Source organism: Mirounga leonina, unplaced genomic scaffold (genome assembly GCF_011800145.1).
Source record: "Mirounga leonina isolate KUSES-001 unplaced genomic scaffold, KU_Mleo_1.0 Mir_152, whole genome shotgun sequence".
Classification (NCBI taxonomy): Eukaryota; Metazoa; Chordata; class Mammalia; order Carnivora; family Phocidae; genus Mirounga; species Mirounga leonina.
The window spans coordinates 14943722-14967511 of NW_023270380.1; the positions used below are offsets into that span (position 1 = coordinate 14943722).

The 23790-nt window shown below is 41.9% G+C and overlaps 1 pseudogene; it reads right to left on the reverse strand.

The window, feature by feature from the left end:
• Positions 1–16831: 16831 nt before the first annotated feature.
• Positions 16832–18378, reverse strand: LOC118012980 (annotated as a pseudogene).
• Between the last annotated feature and the right edge of the window lie 5412 nt (positions 18379–23790).

Here is a 23790-nt window from a genome sequence, read left to right on the forward strand (position 1 = left end):
AAATATTTTTCTTATTGTGAATCTGCACTATTTCATTTCTTAGCTTTATTGCTGTAGGGTGGGTTGCTCTCATTAACCTGTGAATCTCAGGGCAAGAAAGGCGCTGTGTCTATCTCTGTACTCTATCATGGCTGGAAACATGGTCCTCTCCAGATCTTTTCTGAACACATAGGAGGCAGCAGAAAAATGTTTTTGACAGATTTCATGTGAGTTTCAAAGGACCACACTAGATAAGTTCTAACATCAGAATATCACATGATCATCTAAAAGATAAATAATTCTGAAATGCCACCACAGGATGGGACCAATGTGTAATGAGGTCCTAACTTACTTCAAAGATGTGGAAATCAATAATTGGTGTTATCACTTTCTAGGCTCTGCATATACCAACCTGCAATCCCCCTACATCCCTCCATGTGCACCCAGACCATAAACAAAGGTGTGCCCACTCATGGCCCTATATGCCTACCACCCCTCTTCTCAGTAGATGGTATTAAAGACAAGTGAGCGAGAAGGAGGGTTGTCTAGTGATAAAACTGTACATAGTTGTAGTCCATCAGCTTTGGAATTAGACTGCTTGGCTCTAACTTATGACCAGAATATTCCTAGGTCTCTGTTTTCTGTTTTCCAAAACAGGGATAATGAAGTTATCTAATTAATACTATGTCTGTGATGATTAAGATACTGAATCCGAGAAGCCTTAGTGCACTGTCAGATAGGAAGTATGAACTCAGTAGACATTGTGCATGGCTTTCTATTTTTCCTTTCCAAATAATATAATTGGATAATATATGGTCCAATATGGTTTTGGTTTCTTGTACTTTTTCATATACTTGTATTCATAGCTCACTACTGGAAAAAAATAACTCATTAGTGGAATGATGCAATCACAGATGGCATTGGAGAATTTCTGGTTTTGACAGCCTTGTACCTTTCAAAGGTTGTACCTACTTGGTAACAGGCCATTTGACTTAAAATGATTATATCCTTAATTAAAAACAAAAAAGTAACAAGGCTATTTGGAACTGAACTTGCAGAAGGATGTGATTTACCAAAAGAGTCAAGGCCCTGTTTTAGAGTCTCTCACTAACTAGCTGGGTGCTTGTGGGGGAATTGCTTATTGAATTAAATCTTCATTAGCAATATGAGATAATTTTGTTAGATGCATACTAGCTTAAACGAACTGGTGGAGACCTGGCAGTTTCTATTATCAAGTCAGAATAAAGAATTTTAAAAGTTCCAGGTCAGAAGGGATCTTACCTTGTCTAGTCCAAAGCTAGAAAACGGGAATGTCTATAGAGCTGTGTAGGTAATTAAGGTGAAGAAACGGTAACAAAAGCTCCAGGAAGATGAGGAATGGCAATTAGTAGTTAATGTTGAGAATGTAGGAGAAAGCACTTTTATCTGTGGTTACGTGGAGATAGGAAAATTTGTCTGAAGGAACCAGGAACTCCTTGCCTCATATTTATTGTTGCCACAAATAACACAGTCCACTTTTGCCGGATTTTCTGATATTCAGGTACCAAGAGATATACTCAGATATGCAGGAAATTCAGGTTTTCATGCAGAATGCTCTAAATTTTATATGGAAACAAATTTGTTTCTTTTTTAAAGATTTTTTATTTATTGATTTGAGAGATAGCAGGAGCAGGGGGAGGGGCAGAGGGAGAATCAGGCTCCCCGCTGAGCAGGGAGCCCAAAGGCGGGGATCCCGAAACTCTGGAATCAGGACCTGAGCCGAAGACAGATGCTTAACTGACTAAGCCACCCAGGTGCCCCAATTTGTTTCTTTTTAAATAATATTTTATAACCAAACAAAGAAATCACGGAGCTGCATTTAGCCCCAAAACCCACCAGTTACCTGCTTCAAATACAGTTTCTCATTCGATGCTTGGATCTGGCCACAGCATCCCTGAGAAGTGACAGGTAAGTTTATGCCTACACACCCTTATGGGTGATGTGCTCCTTACTATCTTGGCCAACTATTCCTATGTCTGGGCAGTTTGGGTCGAAAGTTATTATATTATTTTTGTTAAAATATAGTCTCAGTAATTCATATGCATTTATTTAGTTTCTTTCTCTTCAATCCTAGTATGTTTATATTTTTTTTGTATTAAAGAAACTTACCACATTCCTGCCCCCACAATAATGCCAAAGTTTTTTCTTATTTTAATGATTTCACATAAATTTAAGGCTTCTTCACCTTTTTGGTTGAAACTGCTGACTTGACAGACTCTATTTTATGAGTGTTCTAGCAGCTAAATGCTGTAGTCTAGGTGGGACCCATCAGCGCAGAGCTGGAAGGCTAGCTCGTTACCACAGCATGGCACCACATAAAATCCTCTTGGTTTCTGTAATGACTCTCCTATTCAAATTGATTATTGCAGCTATTATATGCACACTGTTCTCCTCTTCATTTCCTGGATTTTCTTTATGACTTTTGCCACTTGACCCAACAATGAGATACCTTCAGGTTCCTACACTCAGTAGAATTTGTCAGCACTTAGCCTCAAATAATACAATATTGCCCAAAAGTTCAAAAGTCATCTTGCCATTGTTTATATTTGTATAATGATTTATGCATTTCATGAGTGTTTCTGGTCATAGGTTTGGATGACAACCTACAAGATTATTTTTTAAATTAAAGACATTTTGGGGTGCCTGGGTGGCTCAGTCGGTTAAGTGGCTGACTCTTGATTTTGGCTCAGGTCATGATCTTAGGGTCTTGAGATCCAGCCCCATGTTGAGCTCCACGCTCCGCAGGAATCTGCTTGAGGTTCTCTCTCTCCCTCTCCCTCTGCCCCTCCTTCCCCTGTGCTCTCTCTCTCAAATAAATAAATCTTTTTAAAAATCAAAGATGTTTTTGCAAAGTCATTTTGTAATTTTTCCTTTAAAAATCAAAACAATTTCAACTAGAAGGACTACATCGACCAAGTTTTGTTTGTTTGCTTGTTTAGTTCATTAGGAGTTTTACACAACTCCCATTATCTTAAGAAGGAGCATAGAGCTTGCGAGATCTCACAGACAGAATCAGGGGTAGCACTGAATAGTGTGCCGAAGCCACGTTCTCTTCCTGTTCTAACTCAAGCCCACTTTATGTTTGAGAGAAGGGCTTGGTGACCAACTTGGTAACAGCCAATTACATCATTGTTTACTCTCCATACTAGTCCCTTCCCAGTGGGTTTTAGTTTTCTTCTTCATGCTCTCTCTATTCTTCCCCTGCAGGAAACTGTCTATGAGTCTCTGAGAACAGTTCTAGGCTCCATTTTCTGATTTACTAAGTCATTGTGTAAGAGGCTATCGCCCTGCCAAGGACACAAGGATGCATATTACCAGTAAGGTGGTGAGGTAACAGTGCCCCAGTGAGTCATGTAACACGGCATGGTGAGCCCGTGGCCATGCATCATCAGCATCTTCCCTGCATTTCTGTGCTGGGGGCCTCATGAGGTCTTAGCCACAACTTTGAGAGCTATTTATTACTAACTTCACATAGGAGAGTTTTTCCTCCTGTGTCTCTATGGGAAACACGTGCTATGCTGACTGTTCATGTGAGTAAATTTTCATAGTTTTACATAAATCCTATTATGGGGGGGCAGTGAGATAGAGACACGGATTTGAAGTCCCCTCCCCAGTGGCTTAGCTGACCGAGTTTGTAAAAGAACAAGAAGGAGTGATAAATGTCCCCATGCAGTCCTCAGAAGGAACAAATTCCTGGTAGGAGTGCTCTTTTTTGGTGGAAAGAACACCAAAGGTCAGTGGGTCAGTACCTCAACGCCCTGTCTACTCCTTCTTTCTTACACTTGTATTTGAACTGGTCCTGAAACCTGTTTGTCAGGATCTCCATATTCTCCGAATTGCTCAGCGTCCAACTCTCTCCACATTCTGTCTTCCCACCACACCTGTCCTGTTCATTTTCCCTTTCAAATATTTTGGGAGAAAGTCGCATACTTTTGCTAACCAGCTTTATTCAAATATGGGAGCGCACCTGGGAGATGCTGGTGCAGGGACAGACACTTCCTTTTAGAGGAATGACTTCTGGGGATGTGAGGGACAGCATGGTGACCGTGGGTAGGAATATTGCACTGTGTACTTGAAAGTTGCTAACACAGATCTGAAGCATTCTCATCACACATTTAAAGGTGATTGTTCAATCTTATCTATATACGATATTTTTGTTTATTTATATGTGAAGGTTTTGCATTCCCCAGAACGGCCATTTCCAGTATTTACCATTGTTCTCTAATTCCCAAGCCATTGTCTCTTTTTCTAAAGCTCACCTCAGTTCTCTTATTCTTGTTTTGATTCATCCTGAGCCGCAGTTCTTCTCTATTCTCTTGAATAGAATAAAATATGCTTTAAAATCTGTGGGGATTCTTTCAAACCCCGCTATTACAATGGAGGCTGATTTGTTTAGCCATAGGCAGAATGTCCCAGCATGCCTCCACATGGCAGGCCACAGGAGCACCCCCCCAGGCCGCAGGTGCACCCCCACCTCAGGCCACAGGTACGCCCCACCCCCGTCCACAGGTGCGCCCCCCCACAGGGGCACAGTCGGAAATCCGCAGGTGCGCCCCCCCTCAGCTCACAGGTGCACCCCCCCTCAGGCCATAGGTACACCCCCCCTCGGGCCATAGGTGAGCCCTCCCTCCCACAGGTTCAGTCAGAAATCCGCAGGTGCGCCCCCCCTCAGTCCGCAGGTGCACCCCTGTAAGCTCTATCGGGCCTTCACGCTCATCAGCCCCTGGCTGTCCATTTTGGACCAGGTTCTGGTTCCTCTGTTCTGTTCTGTTGCTGCTCGTGGGTGTCTGTCCCTGCGCCTGGCCCATCGGATGTGTGCTTCCTGTGGATGGCGTCCCTGCTGCGTAGCCCACAGGGGTTCTGGGGAAGCAGAGACCCTCTTGTGAGCCTGCGGGAACTAGGCTAACTTTCAAAGGCGTCTAAGTTGCAGTGTTCATACTTGAAAAACTGAAGGGAATTTAATGTACCAAGGCTTTTCGTTAGTTTACCTTTGCTGTATAGCAACGTTTCCCAGCAAGAGCCCTTGAAAACCACACAGACTGACCATGTCACAGCCTGTCTTCCCAAGTGCACTGAAAGGGTTACCTGGGCGGCTCTTCAGGGGCCCGCTGGGAAATCAAGGAGTCAACCAGATTTTCCATTTCACCTGAGGTTTACAGTGCGTCCCAGGATCACTGTTGTTATCCAGAACTTAGTTCTCTGGTGTTTACCACTGAGATCCCTGCCCTCTGGCTCCCTGCCGACCACAGGCCCCTGCATTAGCTCCGAGATGCCACCACCATCCCCCACAACAGGGCATTTTGCTTCTTCCGCCACAGAATTTTATCATAGCTCACCTACTTGGGCCAGGCCCACCCTGCATAATCTCCCTTCTGATTAACTCAGAGTCAACTGAGTGGGAATATCATATATGCCTGCAGAATCCCATCTGCGACATAGAGTCAAGTAGTTCTGGGAGCAACGTTACCTCTATTTACAAGTCCTGCTCGGAGAGGGGATTATTGCGAGCATGGACACTTGGAGCTGGGAATCTTAGGGGACATCGTAAAGTTGTGCCTACCACAGACATCCAGTTCACAAAATCACTGTGATGTTTAAACTATAAAGTATAGAAAATACTTGATATTATGTCTGACTCACAGTAGATGTTTAAATAGATTTTAACTCAGGATGTGATCATCAGCTAATCATCATCAGCCCTGACTGCTTCCTTTATGCACTGTGGGATTCATGTCCCAGCATGCCTCCACATGGCAGGCCACAGGAGCACCCCCCCCCCCAGGCCGCAGGTGCACCCCCACCTCAGGCCACAGGTGGGCCCATTTTTTCCAAACTCAGAACCCTCCTTTTAGCTTGGTCGCTACATCCTGGGTCCTAGCAACCAAAAGGCTGGTCAGCAGATTACTGATTTATGAATTCTGTAGTTTAGGTCTTGGTGGCATCTGACCTATATCTGATCTATAGATGCTTTCCAAATTTGAGCAAGGCCAAATTTCTATTATAGCTTCTAATAAAACAATGGACTGCCAGTCAAATACAGCTTTGTGGCATGAATTACCACCTGAGCAACTGAAGTGGAAATCTGGAAAAGAGATTAAACACTGCCCCCAAAGCGAGGAATTTGAAGAGAGGAGGAGTCAGATGAGCTGGAATACAGAAGAAGCAGGCAGGAAAGAGGCAATAAGATGTCGATCTGCTGGCTATTATTCTGAGAGCTTCCTCTGTTTATTGGCAGCTTGATGGCTCCCTTGGATCGATTTTGCTCAAAAATTAAGGCAAATTGAAATGATTTGTGTTCCACCCTTCTCCTAGTAGTAATAAATGAAAAGTTTCTGGGTTTTGAGCAGGAAAAAAGTCTTTTCTCTAATTATTGACACCAGGGCAGCTGTAGGTCACCACTGAACGTCAGGTTGACCCCTTTTGGGGCCCTCTGTGGTGTTTTATTGATAAATTGTTACTTTTGAAAAAAACACTGTTATTTCCATGCCCCTTACGGTGACTGGTGATCTGGAGAGAGGCTTCCAGTGGCGCCATCGGTCCCAGCCTGTCACAGGATATTTCCCTGAATGCACCCAGGAACTTAGACTTTTCGTGGCTGGCAACATAAGGGACATGCTGAGCTGAAGCAAATGAATCTCCATTCCAAACAGCATGGCTGCATTGTTTCCTTTGTGTTAAACTCCGAGCAGGTGGTGTTTTCTGATCACTTGCGTTCAGCTCATCTGCCATCAGGAGCAAGAGGGATCCAAGACAGGTCCTCTAGCTGGTGTGGTGAAATGATGATGAATAGAACAGGGCTGCAATGCTCTGATCAGGGGAACATTTAATTTGGAATCCATGGCAACGGAAGTGCATGAGATGGGGCTGGGTCCTGTCCTCTGGCGTGAAGAACTAATTCAACATTATCCAGCGATCCTTCGGCTTGGTTCTTGTTGCCATTGAGAGATGATGAATGAGAGCAGAGAATCAGTAGGAGAAGTGGCGAGATGTTGCCTCTGGGGAATAAAGTCGTTCTGCAGCAATTGGAATTTGGGCTAAAACTGGGCTAAATGTTTGTCCTCCAGGCTTTCAAAGCATCGCATTGTAACCATTAGCATGACCCTCAGTTCCTCGATGTTATTGTGTGTTAACTATTTATCTCTCTCATAGACTGCATCTTTGAAGGCCCTCTGACTCCCACTTTGTTTCTCAATTACCCTGTCCAATGCTTGGGAGCTGTAGGTATATACAGAATATGCCCAAACACAGATACACTTCCCTTTCACATTTGACTGAGAGGTTTCAGAGCTACCCAATCCTGGCCCTGTACCATGCTCAATTATATCAGTAATTTTTAATGTCTGACTTTATGGTGAGCAGGTCAATAAGTTGTAGGATGCTCTATTGCGGCTTTAATTGTATGTACATTAAATTAATAAGGTAGAGCTGACCACCTGTTGTTGGAACAGCTTTTACAAGTAACACTTTCCCTATTCTCTGGGGCTGGGCTGATAAACTCCTCTTCGGAATTATAGCCTCTGTTTCCTCCAGGGCTCTTATAAATACTTCAGGGACAAGCTTCACCATTTTAGGGCTAGATTGGAGATTAGCTGCACAACTATTTACAACTGGAATGACACATTAGGGGAATTAGGTTTCAACTGGAAAGCCATTCAGGATGCACCAAGAGGGCAGTTTTCAACACGGTAGTTTCCTGCAATAAAATTAATATTTACCAGCAATCTGTGGAGTGATATCAGTGACAATTAAAACAGTTAACTGCGACCATGTTTCTATCCATGGTGATTCTCTGACTTGGTATCCACTTATTTGTAGAGTGCAAATTAATGGATGAGAGAGAAAAGTAGACTCAGTGGGAAGGAAAACAAAGTCTTGCTCATAGCTCTGTGATAAGACCGGAGCACAAAGCACCCTATGGTTAGGACACAAGTACTCTCTGGGCTTCTTACCATCCCTGCAAAACCAAACATCTAATAATCTTGTGAACTTCATGCTCAATGATTTACTTGCATAGTTCCTAGAAGAAGACATTTAGGGATGCCGATGGAAAACATTTCAGGTCCTAACATCAATTGTAATACCTAAAAAGAAAACAAAAGCAGTGGGTATAATTCTCTACATGCAATGCTAAGTTATTTTAGAGGCGAAATCTTTTGGTCACCCATGTGCATTCTCTGTGTTTTTAACGTGGGGGAAAAAGGCTCTTGGGTGAATGGGACGTTATGAAAGAAAGACTTTCTCTTGATAACATGGAAGTTTATTTTGAGAATATAAGTAGAAGAAAAGAGAATGAATACATGTGTACCATTCTGCATCAATAGATACAGCTCAGAGGCTGGGAGGACCTGAAGTTAAAGAGCCTCTAAGTCAGGTGGAATCAGGAAACTTTCTTAAAAACCAGATTATTTTCAAGGCTGTCCCCAGGGCAGAAGCACACGCTGGGGGAAGAAGAAGGGAATCGAGAATAAGGAAATTCTGAAAAGCAGAGATACTTGACAAATGGAGGTCAGTGAGCCTCCGGGGACAGGAGCCCAAGGGCCACTGGAGAGAAAAGGCGAATGGAGATTAATGAAGCATACCTGCTGATGAGGTCTTCACAGAGCTGGGTGCCACCATGGGAAACAGCTGTATGTTGGCATGCAGGTGACGTTCTTCAAGATGATAATGACCGATAACATGTATGAAGTGTTTACATAGCAAGAAATACGTCTTAACGCCCCTCATGGCAAACCCATGAGGCAGGTGCATCATTCATACATTAATCCCATTTTATGGAAGAAAAAGTGTATCAACCCAGAGCAATTTCAGAACTTGCCCGAGGGACAGAGATAAGTGATAGTGGGGATTCTAATCCAAAAACCCTGCACTGATGCCCCATACCATTTCATCATGGCCCTGGTGCTGCTGGGGATCATTCTTCCAGCGGTTGGCATCATATGGACAGGAAGGGGTCAGATCTCGTTATGGTGAAATCAGCGTAAAGCTCAAGGCAATCCAGCCCCCACCCTCTGAAGGAAACAGCCTTCCCGGGGAGAAGAACATTTTCTTTATCCTGAATGTGCTACCATCTCTTCCCCTAAGTTGCTGCTCTTCTTTCTTATGGTGGAGAAATTCTCATTTATACTCAAGAACTGCTAGATTGGAAAATAAAGTGTGGTTCAAGTCAGTGCAAAAAAAAAAAAAAAAAAGCAGGGTGCAAGTCCAGCTAGAAATTCTTCTCAATATAGTAGCACTGAATCCCTCTCCAGACGTAGATATATGGAACCAGAAACCAGAAGTAGCAATGAAATATCACAAAGTAATCTCTGGGGGAAAACGTGGACCCGGCCATAAAAGAGAATGGGATGTCCAGTGGGGAAAAGTTCTGAAAGTAGAGCCCTTCGGTTCCTTATGCCCTAAAGTGTGAACTATGAAATAATCAGTGGTCTGCTAGTCATTTCTCCTTTCAGGGAGAATATGAGACTTCTCTGCCACACCAAACGTTTTCTTACAAAGAGATAAGCACATTATTTGCTGGGTATATTCAGTCACGAATTTCTCCCTTTGAATACCAACAGCAACGAAGCTTTTGAGGACTGTGTTCTCATTTTTATGTTTAGAATTCTGCTTTCTACTTTGATTTTCATGACTTTCAAAATAATCTACGCCACTTGCTCCGGTCCCTCTTTATGATGTAGATCCTTGATATGGGTTCTGTCTTCCTCTGCTTGCCAAAACGTGGAACTTGGATGCAATAGAGACATCCTTCCTTGGTTGAATGGGTAAAATACACGGGTGCATCCAGACCCTGGGATTCTAGTTGGCCCTAAAAGGAAATGAGCTATAAACTGATGAAAAGATATGGAGGAAGAAAATTCACATTGCTGAGGGAAGAAGCTGATTTGAAAGACTACGGACTGTGTGATTGCAACTTTGTGGTGTTCTGGAAAAGGCAGAACTGTGGACACAGGAAAAAGATTGGGGGTTGCCAGGGGTTGGGAGGGAGGTGGGGATGAACAGGCACAGCGTAGAGGATTTTTAGAGCATTGAAACTACTCCACAAGGGGCGCCTGGGTGGCTCAGTCATTAAGCGTCTGCCTTTGGCTCAGGTCGTAGTCCCAAGGTCCTGGGATTAAGTCCCGCATCGGGCTCCCTGCTCCGTGGGAAGCCTGCTTCTCCCTCTCCCTCTCCCCCTGCTTGTGTTCCCTCTCTCGCTGTATCTCTCTCTGTCAAATAAATAAATAAATAAAAATCTTTAAAAAAAAAAAGAAACTACTCCACAAGACACTTTACGATGAATACACGTCAGTATACCTGAAGTGTGATATATAATGTCTAATGGTCTATATGCCCCAGCCCATAGGATGTACGACATCAGAATGCACTGGATGCCTACTATGGACTCTGGCTGATTACGATGTGTCAGTGGAGGTCCGTCAATGGGACACTGTGGGGGAGCAGGGAGCCTCCAGGAAATCTCTGTACCTTGTCTTCAATTTTGCTGTGAGCCTTAAACTGCTCTAAATATATATATATATATATATATATAAAAATAAAATATAAATAAATATATATATATATATATATATATATATATATATATATATATATATATATAAATATTCCAAAAGTTCTGGTCTTTGTTAAGAGTAGAAACCAAATGGGGTGCCTGGGTGGCTCAGTCAGTTAAGAGTAGAAACCAAAAGAGGATGACTGACAATGTGTGAATTGTTCCCAAGGAGATAAACTGTAAGCTTTGAAGATGCTACTTTTGAAACTATTAAATAATAAAGTCCCAGAAGTATACTAGCTTTAGAAATAGCAGACTCAAAATTTGAAATGAATCCACTAATAGAATCAAGGGGTCATATATGTAGAAAGTTTGACACTAAGCAAATGTTAAAGTGCTAAAAATGATGTGGTAAATTTGACATTTGTTCAAGAGGTAAGCTAATTTTAGATTCATAGACTCTCCCGACAGGAAGTAAATTTAAAAGTCATCCTAGTCAAGCACTCATCCTGTGCTTTTATTCCTACCATTATATCTGTAACAGATAGCTGTCAAATTTGGTTTGAATGCCTCAGAAACCTAGAGATTCATTCCTCCTAAGGCAAATCTGTCTTTGGACATCTCTAACTTATGGCAAAGTTTTACTATTTTTGAGGGGAGGATATGTCTTGGTCCCCTTCTGTAGTAAAGACAGATTCCTCCAAATTATTCATTTCTGTCATTCCTTGCCCACAGCACTTCACAAGCATCACAACAAGGAAGTCCAAGAGGACTATTTGATTGTAAGCCCCTTTAACCACTAATCTCAAATTTAAACTTTGACATTATTTCCAAGTGATATTACTATAAATTTTTTTGTAATTTGTTAATTCCTCATATAACACACACAACACACATTCTATTGCCAACATTTTCCACTGCTAAATTTTTAAATATACTGGGACACTCAAAATTAAAAGTGGTTCATGACTTTCTAGCCTTTGGAGACCACTGCTTATATAAACATATGAATGATCACTCCCCAGCATGTTCTCAAGAATGTGATAAATCTGCACTTTATATAGATATGATTTAAATACATGAAAAACTACCTTTTTTGGTATTTCATGCCTAAAAATAATATTCATTTAATCATTTGGCACATTTTAATTGATTTCCTGTTACGATTCCAGAAGGTGAGGACACAGTTATGAACAGGACAGACGAATTCCTATTCTTTCAGAATTTTGATTCTATCACTGAGCATCACAATATAAGCACATGAAATAAGTAAAATAACTAAATAATAAAACTTCAAATATTGATAAAATACATAAAGAAAATAAAAACAAAGGAATAATAACATATAGGGTTTATGTATTCAAGAAGATTTTTCTGAAGAGGGGACTTTTAAATGGTCTGGAAAAGAGAGGGTTTTGGCCCTGCAGTGCCTCAAGTTAGAGACCTCCCCCCAAAGCAAGGGAGCAAGGGCAAAGGTCCTGAGGCAGGACTCAGTTTGGTCCTTTCAAGAAACTAGTACGTCTGTTGAATGTTAATCAAGGAAGACAGTATTAGGACATTAAGATGGAGAGGTGAGTAGATGGCCATTCTAAGGGCAATAGGAAAACATTGGGAAGAGGAAGGGGGTCGGATTGCATTGACTTCTCTAGATACCCTCTCAAATCTCCAATTTGTTTGAGATGTTAGTGTAATTCATGTCCTCTAGGGATAAAATAGACCTCATGTCCCCTTGACATGAATCTTTTTGTATGAAAGAGAATAAGTAGATTATACAGGGCCTGTGAGTAAGAGCAGGAAGACTAGTTAGGTGGCTCCCATGGAAGTTTAAGCCAAAGTTGATGGTGTGACTCGGATAGGGTAGAAGCAACAGAGACTGAGAAGTGGGCCAATTGGTATATTTTAAAAACAAGAAGATTAATGTAGGGACAGAGGCTGAGGAATCAAGGATACACCTGCTTTGGGGGATGGAAATTTTTTGGAGAAGGATGATGCCATTCCCCGGAATGAGAAGGCCTGGGAGGGAAAGGAAGAAGCATGGTGGGGGGCTGGGGGAAGGATGGTGGGCAGGCAGTGGCTACATTTCAGACAAATATAATGCATTTTCCTGGAGGTATTCATGTATAGTTCATGCATCGTGAAGTCAGCTTAGTGGGATGTGACTAGGACCTTTTAAATCAATTCAATAGGATAGAGTAGGTAATACAAGTTTTACCATATGTAATAAAGAGTAATTTTGTTTTGTGAACTTTTTGTTCCATATATGTTTTGTTTCATATGTATTTTATGTTTCCTATGAATTCAAATGTGAATTCATGGTTATGTATGTAACGGATCACAATGTAAAGCACGCTTCTTACTGTGGGTCACAGTCAAAGAAATCTGGAGAGCACTGACCTAGGAAGGCTTTAAAATAGCCGTGGAAAAGAGCAAAGCATGGCGTCCCAGGGCCCCTTGTGCCTGAGAGGTAAGCAAGAGGAGTCAGCGGCTGGTCAAATATTATGGAAACCATGAGTCTTCAGTTGGGTTTGTGGCACGTATGTGGGCTGAAGGTAAGCCAGACCATCAGATGGGAGTAAAACCACCCAACACTGGTGAGCTGTCTTCCCAAATCAGAGTTTCCCTTAGGAAAGAAAGTGGGAAGAATGGGTTGTCCTATTAAAATAATGACTTATGCTTCATGTGTGTCTATACTGTGGTGTCAGCCTGCTTAAGATATTGTGATGGGGCTTCTACTTTAAGCTTAGGAGGGAATCCCAAAGATAAGTTTTAGAGGAAATTTTGTGAAAGACCTATGCACTTATTGAGTGTGAAAAGCCAAGTATGGGTTACTTAGTAAACACGCTGTTAACGCCTTAAGCAAATGCAATATTCTAACAAGACGGGAGCACAGTGGGTGATTTAGAGGATATTGAGATGGTGTCAGAAGGCCAGAGACACAGTGTTAGTCCCCCCATGGAACTCAGAGCATAGTGGGATCTGTAACTACTGGGTCATTGTCTAAAGGGTCCTCTGATTTTGATATTGTGTTGGTGAAGGTGTTGGTGTCATCTTCTGTGATGACATCCTAGCTATTATAGATGACAGAGACTGGCCCAATTAGTGTCCATGCTTGCTTCATAAACCAAAGGTGACCACATGCAACTTTTCCGTGATGGGGCTTTCGATGTCTGTGGATGTGAGTCTCTGAATTTATCCAAACTTCTGGAGGTCCTCACCTTCCTGATATTTAAAAGGTAAAGAATTGGAGTCAATTTTGAGCTTGGATCTATGTTAGAATCCAGTGAGTGTGTGATCAATCTAGCCAGAAGATTATCTCCAAACTTCCAAGGCCTTTCTTAATACGCTAATAGTTATTTCATGAGAACTTTCTCTAGTGCTCATTTGATGAGTCAGTGCTAGCTAGATAAGTCAGATTCTAAATCAAATCTTTAGGATGAGAAGGTATGCTGGCTAGTTTGCAAATCCATCTGAATCATTCATCCAGGTAATGCTCAAATTATCAGTTAACCACTATTGTCAGACCAGGTTAATTTGGCTGTAACTTCTGCTTTGACACTTAAAAACAGGGATATTTATCTGAGGACTTCAATTCAGACACAGTTTTTTTCCCTAATGATTCAACTTTCCAACTGTAGTCCGAAAAAAAAGGACAATATCCAGGAAATCACGAAAGACGTCTCAGATGCCATATTGTTCCCAGCCCAGCCTTCCAGCACACTGAAATGTGAAATAATTTCTCAACTTAAATTGGTGTTACATGTTGTTTGTATATATAGACTAGCCCAGTGCTGAGCACAGAAAATAAAGCAAACATTCAATAAAACATTGCTGAATGAATAAGTAAATAAATGAATGGTTAAAATTAAAAAAAAAAAGTTCTAAGGTATCCATATATAACTTCCTACCTTATAGGAATGTAAATTTAAACGAAAACATTTTTTTTTTTAAATATTTCATTTATTTATTTGACAGAAAGAGAGCCAGTGAGAGAGGGAACACAAGCAGGGGGAGTGGGAGAGGGAGAAGCAGACTCCCCACTGAGCAGAGAACCCAATGCGGGGCTCGATCCCAGGACCCTGGGATCATGACCTCAGCCTAAAGCAGACGCTTAACGACTGAGCCACCCAGGCGCCCCTTTAAAGAAAACATTTAATGGTATCTTTGGTTACTAAACTTTTGTAAATCCCAGTTTCCTCGTCAGTAAAGTGAGGATGAAATGATACATGCTCCACCATTCTCTTGCAATAAGCACACAGAATGTTTTTTATCTTTTCTATCATATATCCATATATTCATTTCCCACAATTAAGCTTCTAAGCATGCTACACAGCAGGATTGTTATTTTTAAAGAACTTCTTCCCACTTAACCTTCAAAATGTCGCAGGCTTCACAATCTGTATAAATGGGGAAACTGAGGGATAGCTGTAATTCACACTCAGGACTTCTGGCTCCGGGCCTAGAATTGTCTCCATTACCACATCGCATTCCCATGGCGTTCCGTGAATCATGTTGACTTCTCTGGCTACAAAATGCATATCAAATAGCAATGTGGTAAGAAAGTAAGAAGGATTTGGAATGCATTCATTCATTCAACAAAAACTGGGTCTGCTGTGTGAAATGCACTGTTCTAGATGCTGAGGATAAAGCAGGAGACGAGACAATATCCCTGATCTTATGGATACTTCATTGAAGTAAGAGAGACATCTATTTATTCCTGTATGGTTGGCTTGTGGATATACACGTAGGCTAGGGGCACAGGCTTGTCAGGAGAGATGTCTCTGAGGATGCCATAATCCAGCATGAGCTGAAGGACATAAGGAAGCCAGCCATGCACATATCCAGGCAGAGGGAATGACCAGGGCCAAGGAGCTGGAAGGGCAGCAGGCCTGATGAGTGGCAGAGGCAGGAGCAGATCATGTGGCTGGAACTCTGAGCAAGTAGGAGAACACATGAACTGAAGCAAGGGCCAAACCAGGTGGGGTCTTGCACACCCTATAAAGAGCTTGGAACCTATCAAATATGAAGAATGTCCTTGGAGAGTTGAAGGAGGCATGCCATGCATGATCTAATCTTACATTTTGAAAATATGTTTTTGCTGATTGAAATAAACCCTTCTGATTTCCAAGTACCAAAAATGAAAGTGCAAAGCAACATTTCCATCATGAGCAACCTTTCCATCATGCCCTGTTCACCGGGCACTTACCATGTGTTTGGCTTTAGCCTAAGCATTGTACACTGATTATCTAATTTAATCCTTGCAGAAACATTGTGATGTAGGAAGTATGTTTATCCTCCACACCTGCCTGGGTGATTAGTGGCCAAGGCGGGATTTGAACTTTGGGACTCCTTGATGCCAAGGTCAAATGTTGACAACTGTTCAAAATGCTTCATAGCTGATGAATAGCACCTGTGATCTCACACACATCAATCAACAAAAGTAAATATCACAATATAGCTAAATGTATTTATGATAAGGAAATAACTTCAGTATTCAACAACTGAAATGTATAAATTGGCTTCATTCCTGCTGAACCTCTGTGAAATCTTTCGTAACTTAATACAGCGCTGACAAGACACCAGAGTTAAAGACTTGGCACTTCTACGTGCAATCATCCCCATGATTTGTTCCCGCCACTAGTGTATCCTGGTCTATAGCATTTTTCTTCTGAGTATCAGGTCACCGATAAACAGAAATTATGTGCTTACCCGGTTACTCGTAGGTGGAGTGAGCACTGAATGTCTGTTTGCACGGTGGGGTGAGGGTGCAGAATGGGAACGAATGACCCAATCTCACCCTTGCCCTTGGAGCATCTCCAACTGAGCACGTAGCAGGTGGGCTCTGCCCGTGGCCTTGGTTAGGAAACCAAATCACAGTACTGCATCTCTCAGACTAGAGCGTATATAAAGGACAATATAAGCTTGCATGCCGAGAGCTGAAGATAAATCAGTTCTGTCCGGACCTCTTATGAAATATGGAAGATTCTCACTGATAATAATCAGAGGATATGGAAATAACGTCGAGCTCTCCAATATGAGTGCTAATTATATGAAGCTGATACACGTGGTAAGGTTTAAAGGAAAACATGGGCTCTCTTTCTTAATGCTAGCATCAAAAAAGAGTTACCCTGTAGTTTGATTTTTTTTTTCTCATTAAACTTTTGTTTTAATGGGTCTCAAAATTCTGTGACAGATTTTTGGTCAAGTTGTTTCCATTAAAAAGTACTGATTTTAAAAACTAATAACTTAAAACTGCCACACACACACACACACAAAAACAAATGGTCCACAAAACATTCTCCTTTCCTTCTGAAGGTTTTATGATGCATTGTTATCATTAACCAGTCTTTTACTATTAAACTTAAATGGCCAATTGACACAAACAGTTCTGAGACCGTTCTTCCACCACTGATTAAGATTGGGTTGGCAGGTATTGGGGATAATATTCATTTAGCCTTCTGAGCTTTCTGGGCAGACTTGGTGACCTTGCCAGCTCCAGGTGCTTTCTTGTCCACTGCTTTGATGACACCCACAGCAACCGTCTGTCTCATGTCATGAACAGCAAAACGGCCCAGAGGAGGATAGTCAGAGAAGCTCTCAACACACCTAGGCTTGCCAGGAACCATATCAACAATGGCAGCATCAGCAGATTTCAAGAACTTGGGACCATCTTCCAGCTTTTTTCCAGAACGACGATCTATCTTCTCCTTCAGCTCAGCAAACTTGCAAGCAATGTGAGCTGTGTGACCATCCAGCAGAGGTGCATATCCAGCACTGATTTGGCCTGGCTGGTTCAGGGTAATCATCTGAGCTGTGAAGCCAGCTGCTTCCATTGGTGGGTCATTTTGGCTGTCACCAGCCACATTGCCACAACGAACATCTTTGACAGATACGTTCTTCACATTGAAGCCCACATTGTCCCCAGGAAGAGCCTCATTCAAAGCTTCCTGGTGCATTTCAACAGACTTTACTTCAGTTGTAACATTGACTGGAGCAAAGGTGACCACCATGCCAGGTTTAAGAACACCAGTCTCGACTCGGCCCACAGGGACAGTACCAATACCACCAATTTTGTAGACGTCCTGGAGAGGCAGACGCAAGGGCTTGTCATTTGGATGAGTTGGTGGCAGAATGCAATCCAGAGCTTCAAGCAGTGTGGTTCCACTGGCATTCCCATCTTTATGGGTGACTTTCCATCCCTTGAACCAAGGCATGTTAGCACTTGACTCCAGCATATTGTCACCGTTCCAACCAGAAATTGGCACAAATGCTACTGTGTTGGGGTTGTAGCAATTTTCTTAATGTAGGTGCTGACTTCCTTAACGATTTCCTCGTATCTCTTCTGGCTGTAGGGTGGCTCAGTGGAATCCATCTTGTTAACACCAACAATTAGTTGTTTTACACCCAGGGTGTAAGCCAGAAGGGCATGCTCACGGGTCTGCCCATTCTTGGAGATACCGGCTTCAAATTCACCAACACCAGCAGCAGCAATCAGGACAGCACAGTCAGTCTGAGATGTGCCTGTAATCATGTTTTTGATAAAGTCTCTGTGTCCTGGGGCATCAATGATGGTCACATAATACTTGCTGGTCTCGAATTTCCACAGGGAGATATCAATGGTGATACCACGTTCACGTTCAGCTTTCAGTTTATCCAAGACTCAGGCATACTTGAAGGAGCCCTTTCCCATCTCAGCAGCCTCCTTCTCAAATTTTTCGATAGTTCTTTTGTCGATCCCACCACATTTGTAGATCAGATGACCAGTAGTGGTAGACTTGCTCGAATCTACGTGTCCAATGACGACGATGTTGATGTGAGTCTTTTCCTTTCCCATTTTGGTTTAGGTTGAGCAGTGGTTTTCATGACACCTGTGTTCTGGAGGCAAACCCGTTGCGAAAAAGTGTAGTTTGATTGTTTTAAGTACATGAACCATGGGTAACTTCTCTATATGAATGTTCAACCTCACGAATTAAATATATTCTAGGATAAGAGATTTGTACAACTCTTCAGTGCGTTTAATGGGCACATGAGCCCAGGGGACCTGAGATTAGCAACCACAAATGGAGAAATGTTAATTGAAACTTAAATGAACTGGCTTTTGCCAAGGGCAGAGTGTTTCTTACTGTTCGCGTTTGGTTGCCTGCCTTTGCCGCATTAACACCCACCTCCTGCCATCCTTAGACCTTTGGTGCAAATGAATCTCTGTTACAGGTTCCTTCTCCAGAAGACAGGGATGATCAGTGAGGATGGTGAGTAAATATTACTGCTGGTATCTTGAAAATCAGTACTGCAAGTAGGGAGACACTCTGTTTTCAAACTTTGGCACAAAGGCAATAGGACAGTTCTGCAAAGTAGGTCTCAAGTTCAGCAATCACATGACCCACACAACCACGTAGGCATGTGGGTGTTCAGCTCCCCTGAAGGCAACCGAGTCCGTTATTTATAGGGTGATAGTCATCGTTCTGGGCAATCTAAAATAATTTCATTCCAAATGAGTATCTTCTTTACCATCTCAGGTATCAATGTGGCTATTCATCAAATTGTACTAAAAATCCAGGTAAGTTTCTGTACTAGCCCATTCAAATTTATTTTCAAGATACATCTACTTCAGTGCATCTTAAAGGGGAAATTTGTTAATGCATTTGCTAGCATACTGGAATTATTTTTGGAACACTTAGGGCCCATTTTCTGTCCATTAATCTATTGGATTCCTGGGGCTGCTGTGACAAATTACACAAATGGTGGCTTAAAACAACAGAAATTTATTGTTTCAAAGTTTTTGAGAGCAGCATCTGAGATCGTGTGTCAGCAGGACAGGTCCTTCTGGAGCTCTGAGAAGCATCTGCTTCATGCTTCCCTCCTAGCTGCTGGTGCTGCCTTCAACCTCTGTGCCCAAGCTCATAGCCCCTAGAGGCCAGTCTGCCCACCACTTCGGGGCCTTCCTAGTTCCTTCTTCTGTCCACGTCTCTCCTTTTCCTATAAGGACACTGGTCGTTGGATTCAGGACCCAACCGATTAATCCAGGATGACCTCATCCTGAGATCCTTCATTAAACCCACAAAGACTCTTTTTCCAAATAAGGTTGCATTCACAGTGCTTGGGGTTAGGACTTGGATGTATCTTTTTTTTTGAGGAACAACATTAAATGCACTACAATTTGGAGTGTAATACCAATGTAACTGATACATGGGCTTTAGGTGATTACCTTTCAACATCCTTTTCAAAAAGATTAGGGAAAAAAACTTGTATTGAAGTTTAGGGGACGGACCATCATTTTCATCAATGCACTAGAACTACTTATGACTTTTACATTAGGATAAAAGCACTTCCAAGTCTTATCAAATTGGTTTAGACATGGTCTTCAAGAAAAGTATGTTATGTTCCATTTTGCTTTCTTGTTTTGCACATGTGTGTCTTTAAATTTGCTAGTATAGGGACGCCTGGGTGGCTCAGTCTGAAATGTCTGCCTTCAGCTCAGGTCATGATCCCAGGGTCCTGGGATGGAGCCCCACATCTGGCTCCCCGCTTGGCAGGGAGTTTTCTTGTCCCTCTGCCCCTCCCCCGATTCATGCTTTTTCACTCACTCTCTTTCTTTCTCATAAATAAATAAATAAATCTTTAAAAAAATATAAAACCATTTGCTTCTATATTAAAATAAATCTAATTTAAAAAATAGCTTGTTCAGAAATTCATGCAGATATAAATGATGAAGTTTTATCATAGCTTAATTTTGATCCTGAGTAAAATAATAATAATGATAATAATATGAAGAGGCTATCATATCTTGTGTTCTTCAGATGGAAGGTTTTCTAGAAAACTCAAGTTAATGAAACTTATAGACCTTTAATTAAATGTTTACTCTCTTCTTTATCCAGTTTTATATTGTTTGATTATTTACATTTGTCTTTAGGAGTTATTTATTTGCGGGGGGGAGAGCAAGATGGCGGAAGAGTAGGAGACCTGGATTTCGTCTGGTCTCAGGAATTCAGCTGGATAGGGATCAAACCATTCTGAACACCTACAAATTCAACAGGAGATCGAAGAAAAGAATAGCAACAACTCTCTGAACAGACAAGCGGCCACTTTCTGGAAGGTAGGACATGCGGAGAAGTGAATCCGAGGCGGTATTCAGAAGGATAGATGGCAGGGGAGGGGCCTCCCTCAGCCGCTTCTGGCAAGTGATAGAGCCGCGGAGCACAAAATCAGAACTTTTAGAAGTCTGCTCCACTGAGGGACATCACTCCAGTGGCTAAGCAGGGGGTGGAATCCTCATGGGACAGTGTGGTCTCAGGACCCTCGGGGCCACAGAAAGACCGGGGGTGCCTGAGTGTGGCAGAGCTCCCAGGTATTGGACCGGGGAAGCTGGCTGCAGAGATGGAGCCGAGGCGCGAGCTCTGAGCTCGGGGTTGCCATAAACCATGATCTGCAGCACAGTCGGGCCTTGGCTCCTCCAGCAGGGACCCAACAAGCGGCAGGTCCGGGGAGACTCTCCTTCCTGCTCTGGGAGGAGCGGCCCGGGAGCACACCATAGGGATCTGCTGGGTTTGGAGACTCGACACCAGGTCGGGTGCCAGAGATAGAAATGCTTGGTCACAGTCCGGGTGAGCACGACTCCGTGCTGGAGTCCCCGGCTGGAGACCGGGGAGAGGGGAGTGATTGACTGCTTTTCTCTGGAGGTGCACTGAGGAGTGGGGCCCCGAGTTCTCGGCTCATCCGGGGCAGAGATTGGGAGGCTGCCATCTTCACTCTCGGCCTCCAAAGCTGTATGGGAAGCTTGCATGGAACAAAAGCTCCTGAGTGCAAACCCGAGCAGATTACTTAGCCCAGACTGGGCAAGGGTGGGTCAATTCTGCCTCCGGCAAAGACATTTGGAAACCATGGCAACAGGCCCCTCCCCCAGAAGATCAGCGAGAATAGCCAGCCAAGACCAAGTTTACCGATCAATGAGAATGGCAGAACTCCAGAGCTAGGGGAATACTGCACATAGAATCCATGGCTTTTTCCACATGATTCTTTAGTCTTTCAAAGTTAATTTTTTTAACTGTTTTTTTTTTGAATTTTTCTTTTTCCCTTTTTCAATCAACATCTTATCAATACCTTTTTTAAAAAACATTTTTGGGACGCCTGGGTGGCTCAGTCGGTTAAGCGTCTGCCTTCGGCTCAGGTCATGATCCCAGGGTCCTGGGATCGAGTCCCGCATCAGGCTCCCTGCTCCGCGGGGAGCCTGCTTCTCCCTCTGCCTCTGTCTCTCTCTCTCTGTCTCTCATGAATAAATAAATAAAATCTTTAAAAAAAAAAACAAAACATTTTTATTTTTCATTTTTAGAGTCATATTCTATCCCTTCATAATAGTTACCCTTATTTTTAGCTTATATATATAAATTGTTCTCTCTTTAAAATTTTGAGATATAGTTTCTTCTAACAGATCAAAATATACCCTAAATCTCTAGTGTATGGCTTTGTTCTAGTCTCCTGCTTGATCACATTCTCTCCCTTTTTTTCTTTTTTTTTTTTTTTAAATCCTCTTCTTTCTTTTTTCAAACAACTTATCTTATCAATTCCATTTATAAACTCTTATAATTTTCATCTTTACAGTCATATTCCATCCCTTCATTGTATTAATGCTTATTTTTGTACATATACAAGGTTTTCTTTCTTTAAAATTTTGGAGGCTCTTTCTTCTAACAGACCAAAATACACCCAAAATCTAGTGTGTGGCACTGATCTATGCACCAGCCTGATCATATTTGATCATATTCTGTTTTTTTTTTGTTTTTTGTTCTGTTTTTGTTGTTTTTATCTTTTTCTTTTTCTCTTTTCTTTCTTTCCCTTTCTTTTCCCCCAGTTTCAGGTCTTTTCTGATTTGTTTAGAGTATATTTTCTGGGGAAGTTTTTACCCTGTTAGCCTTTTGTTCTCTCATTCATCTATTCTCCTCTGGACTAATGACAAGACGGGAAAAAAAAACAAAAAACAAAAAAAACCTCAACAAAAAGAACAAGAGGCAGTACTGACTGCCAGGGACCTACTCAATACGGACATTAGTATGATGTTGGAACTAGAGTTCAGAATGATGATTTTAAAGATACTAGCTGGGCTTGAAAAAAGCATGGAAGTTATTAGAGAAACCCTTTCTGGAGAAATAAAAGAACTAAAATCTAACCAAGTCGAAATCAAAAAGGCTATTAATAGGTGCAATAAAAAATTAAATTAAATTTAAAAAATTCATGGAAACCAATGAAAATGAAAACACAACTGTTCAAAATCTTTGGGATACAGCAAAGGCAGTCCTAAGAGGAATTTATATAGCAATACAAGCCTTTCTCAAGAAACAAGAAAGGTCTCAAGTACACAACCTAGCCCTACACCTAAAGGAGCTGGAGAAAGAACAGCAAATAAAGCCTAAACCAAGCTGGAGAAGAGAAATAATAAAGATCAGAGCAGAAATCAATGAAATAGAAACCAAAAGAACAGTAGAACAGATCAATGAAACTAGGAGCTGGTTCTTTGAAAGAATTAACAAGATGATAACCCCCTGGCCAGACTTACCAAAAAGAAAAGAGAAATGACCCAAATCAACAAAATCATGAATGAAAGAGGAGAGATCACAACCAACACCAAAGAAATACAAACAATTATAAGAACATATTATGAGCAACTCTATGACAGCAAATTCGATAACCTGGAAGAAATGATGCATTCCTAGAGATGTATCAACTACCAAAACTGAACCAGGAAGAAATAGAAAACCTGAACAGACCTATAACCACTAAGGAAATTGAAGCAGTCATCAAAAATCTCCCAAAAACAAGAGCCCAGGGCCAGATGGCTTCCCAGGGGAATTCTACCAAACATTTAAAGAAGAACGAATACCTATTCTTCTGAAACTGTTCCAAAAGATAGAAATGGAAGGAAAACTTCCAAACTCGTTTTATGAGGCCAGCATTACCTTGATCCCCAAAACAGACAAAGACCCCATCAAAAAGGAGAATTACAGACCAATATCCTTGACGAACATGGATGCAAAAGTTCTCACCAAAATACTAGCCGATAAGATCCAACAGTACATTAAAAGGATTATTCACCACGACCAAGTGGGATTTATCCCTGGGCTGCAAGGTTGGTTCAACATCCGCAAATCAATCAACATGATACAATACATTAACAAAAGAAAGAACAAGAATCATATGATCCTTTCAATAGATGCAGAAAAAGCATTTGACAAAGTAGAGCTTCCTTTCTTGATCACAACTCTTCAGAGTATAGAGATAGAGGGTACATACCTCAA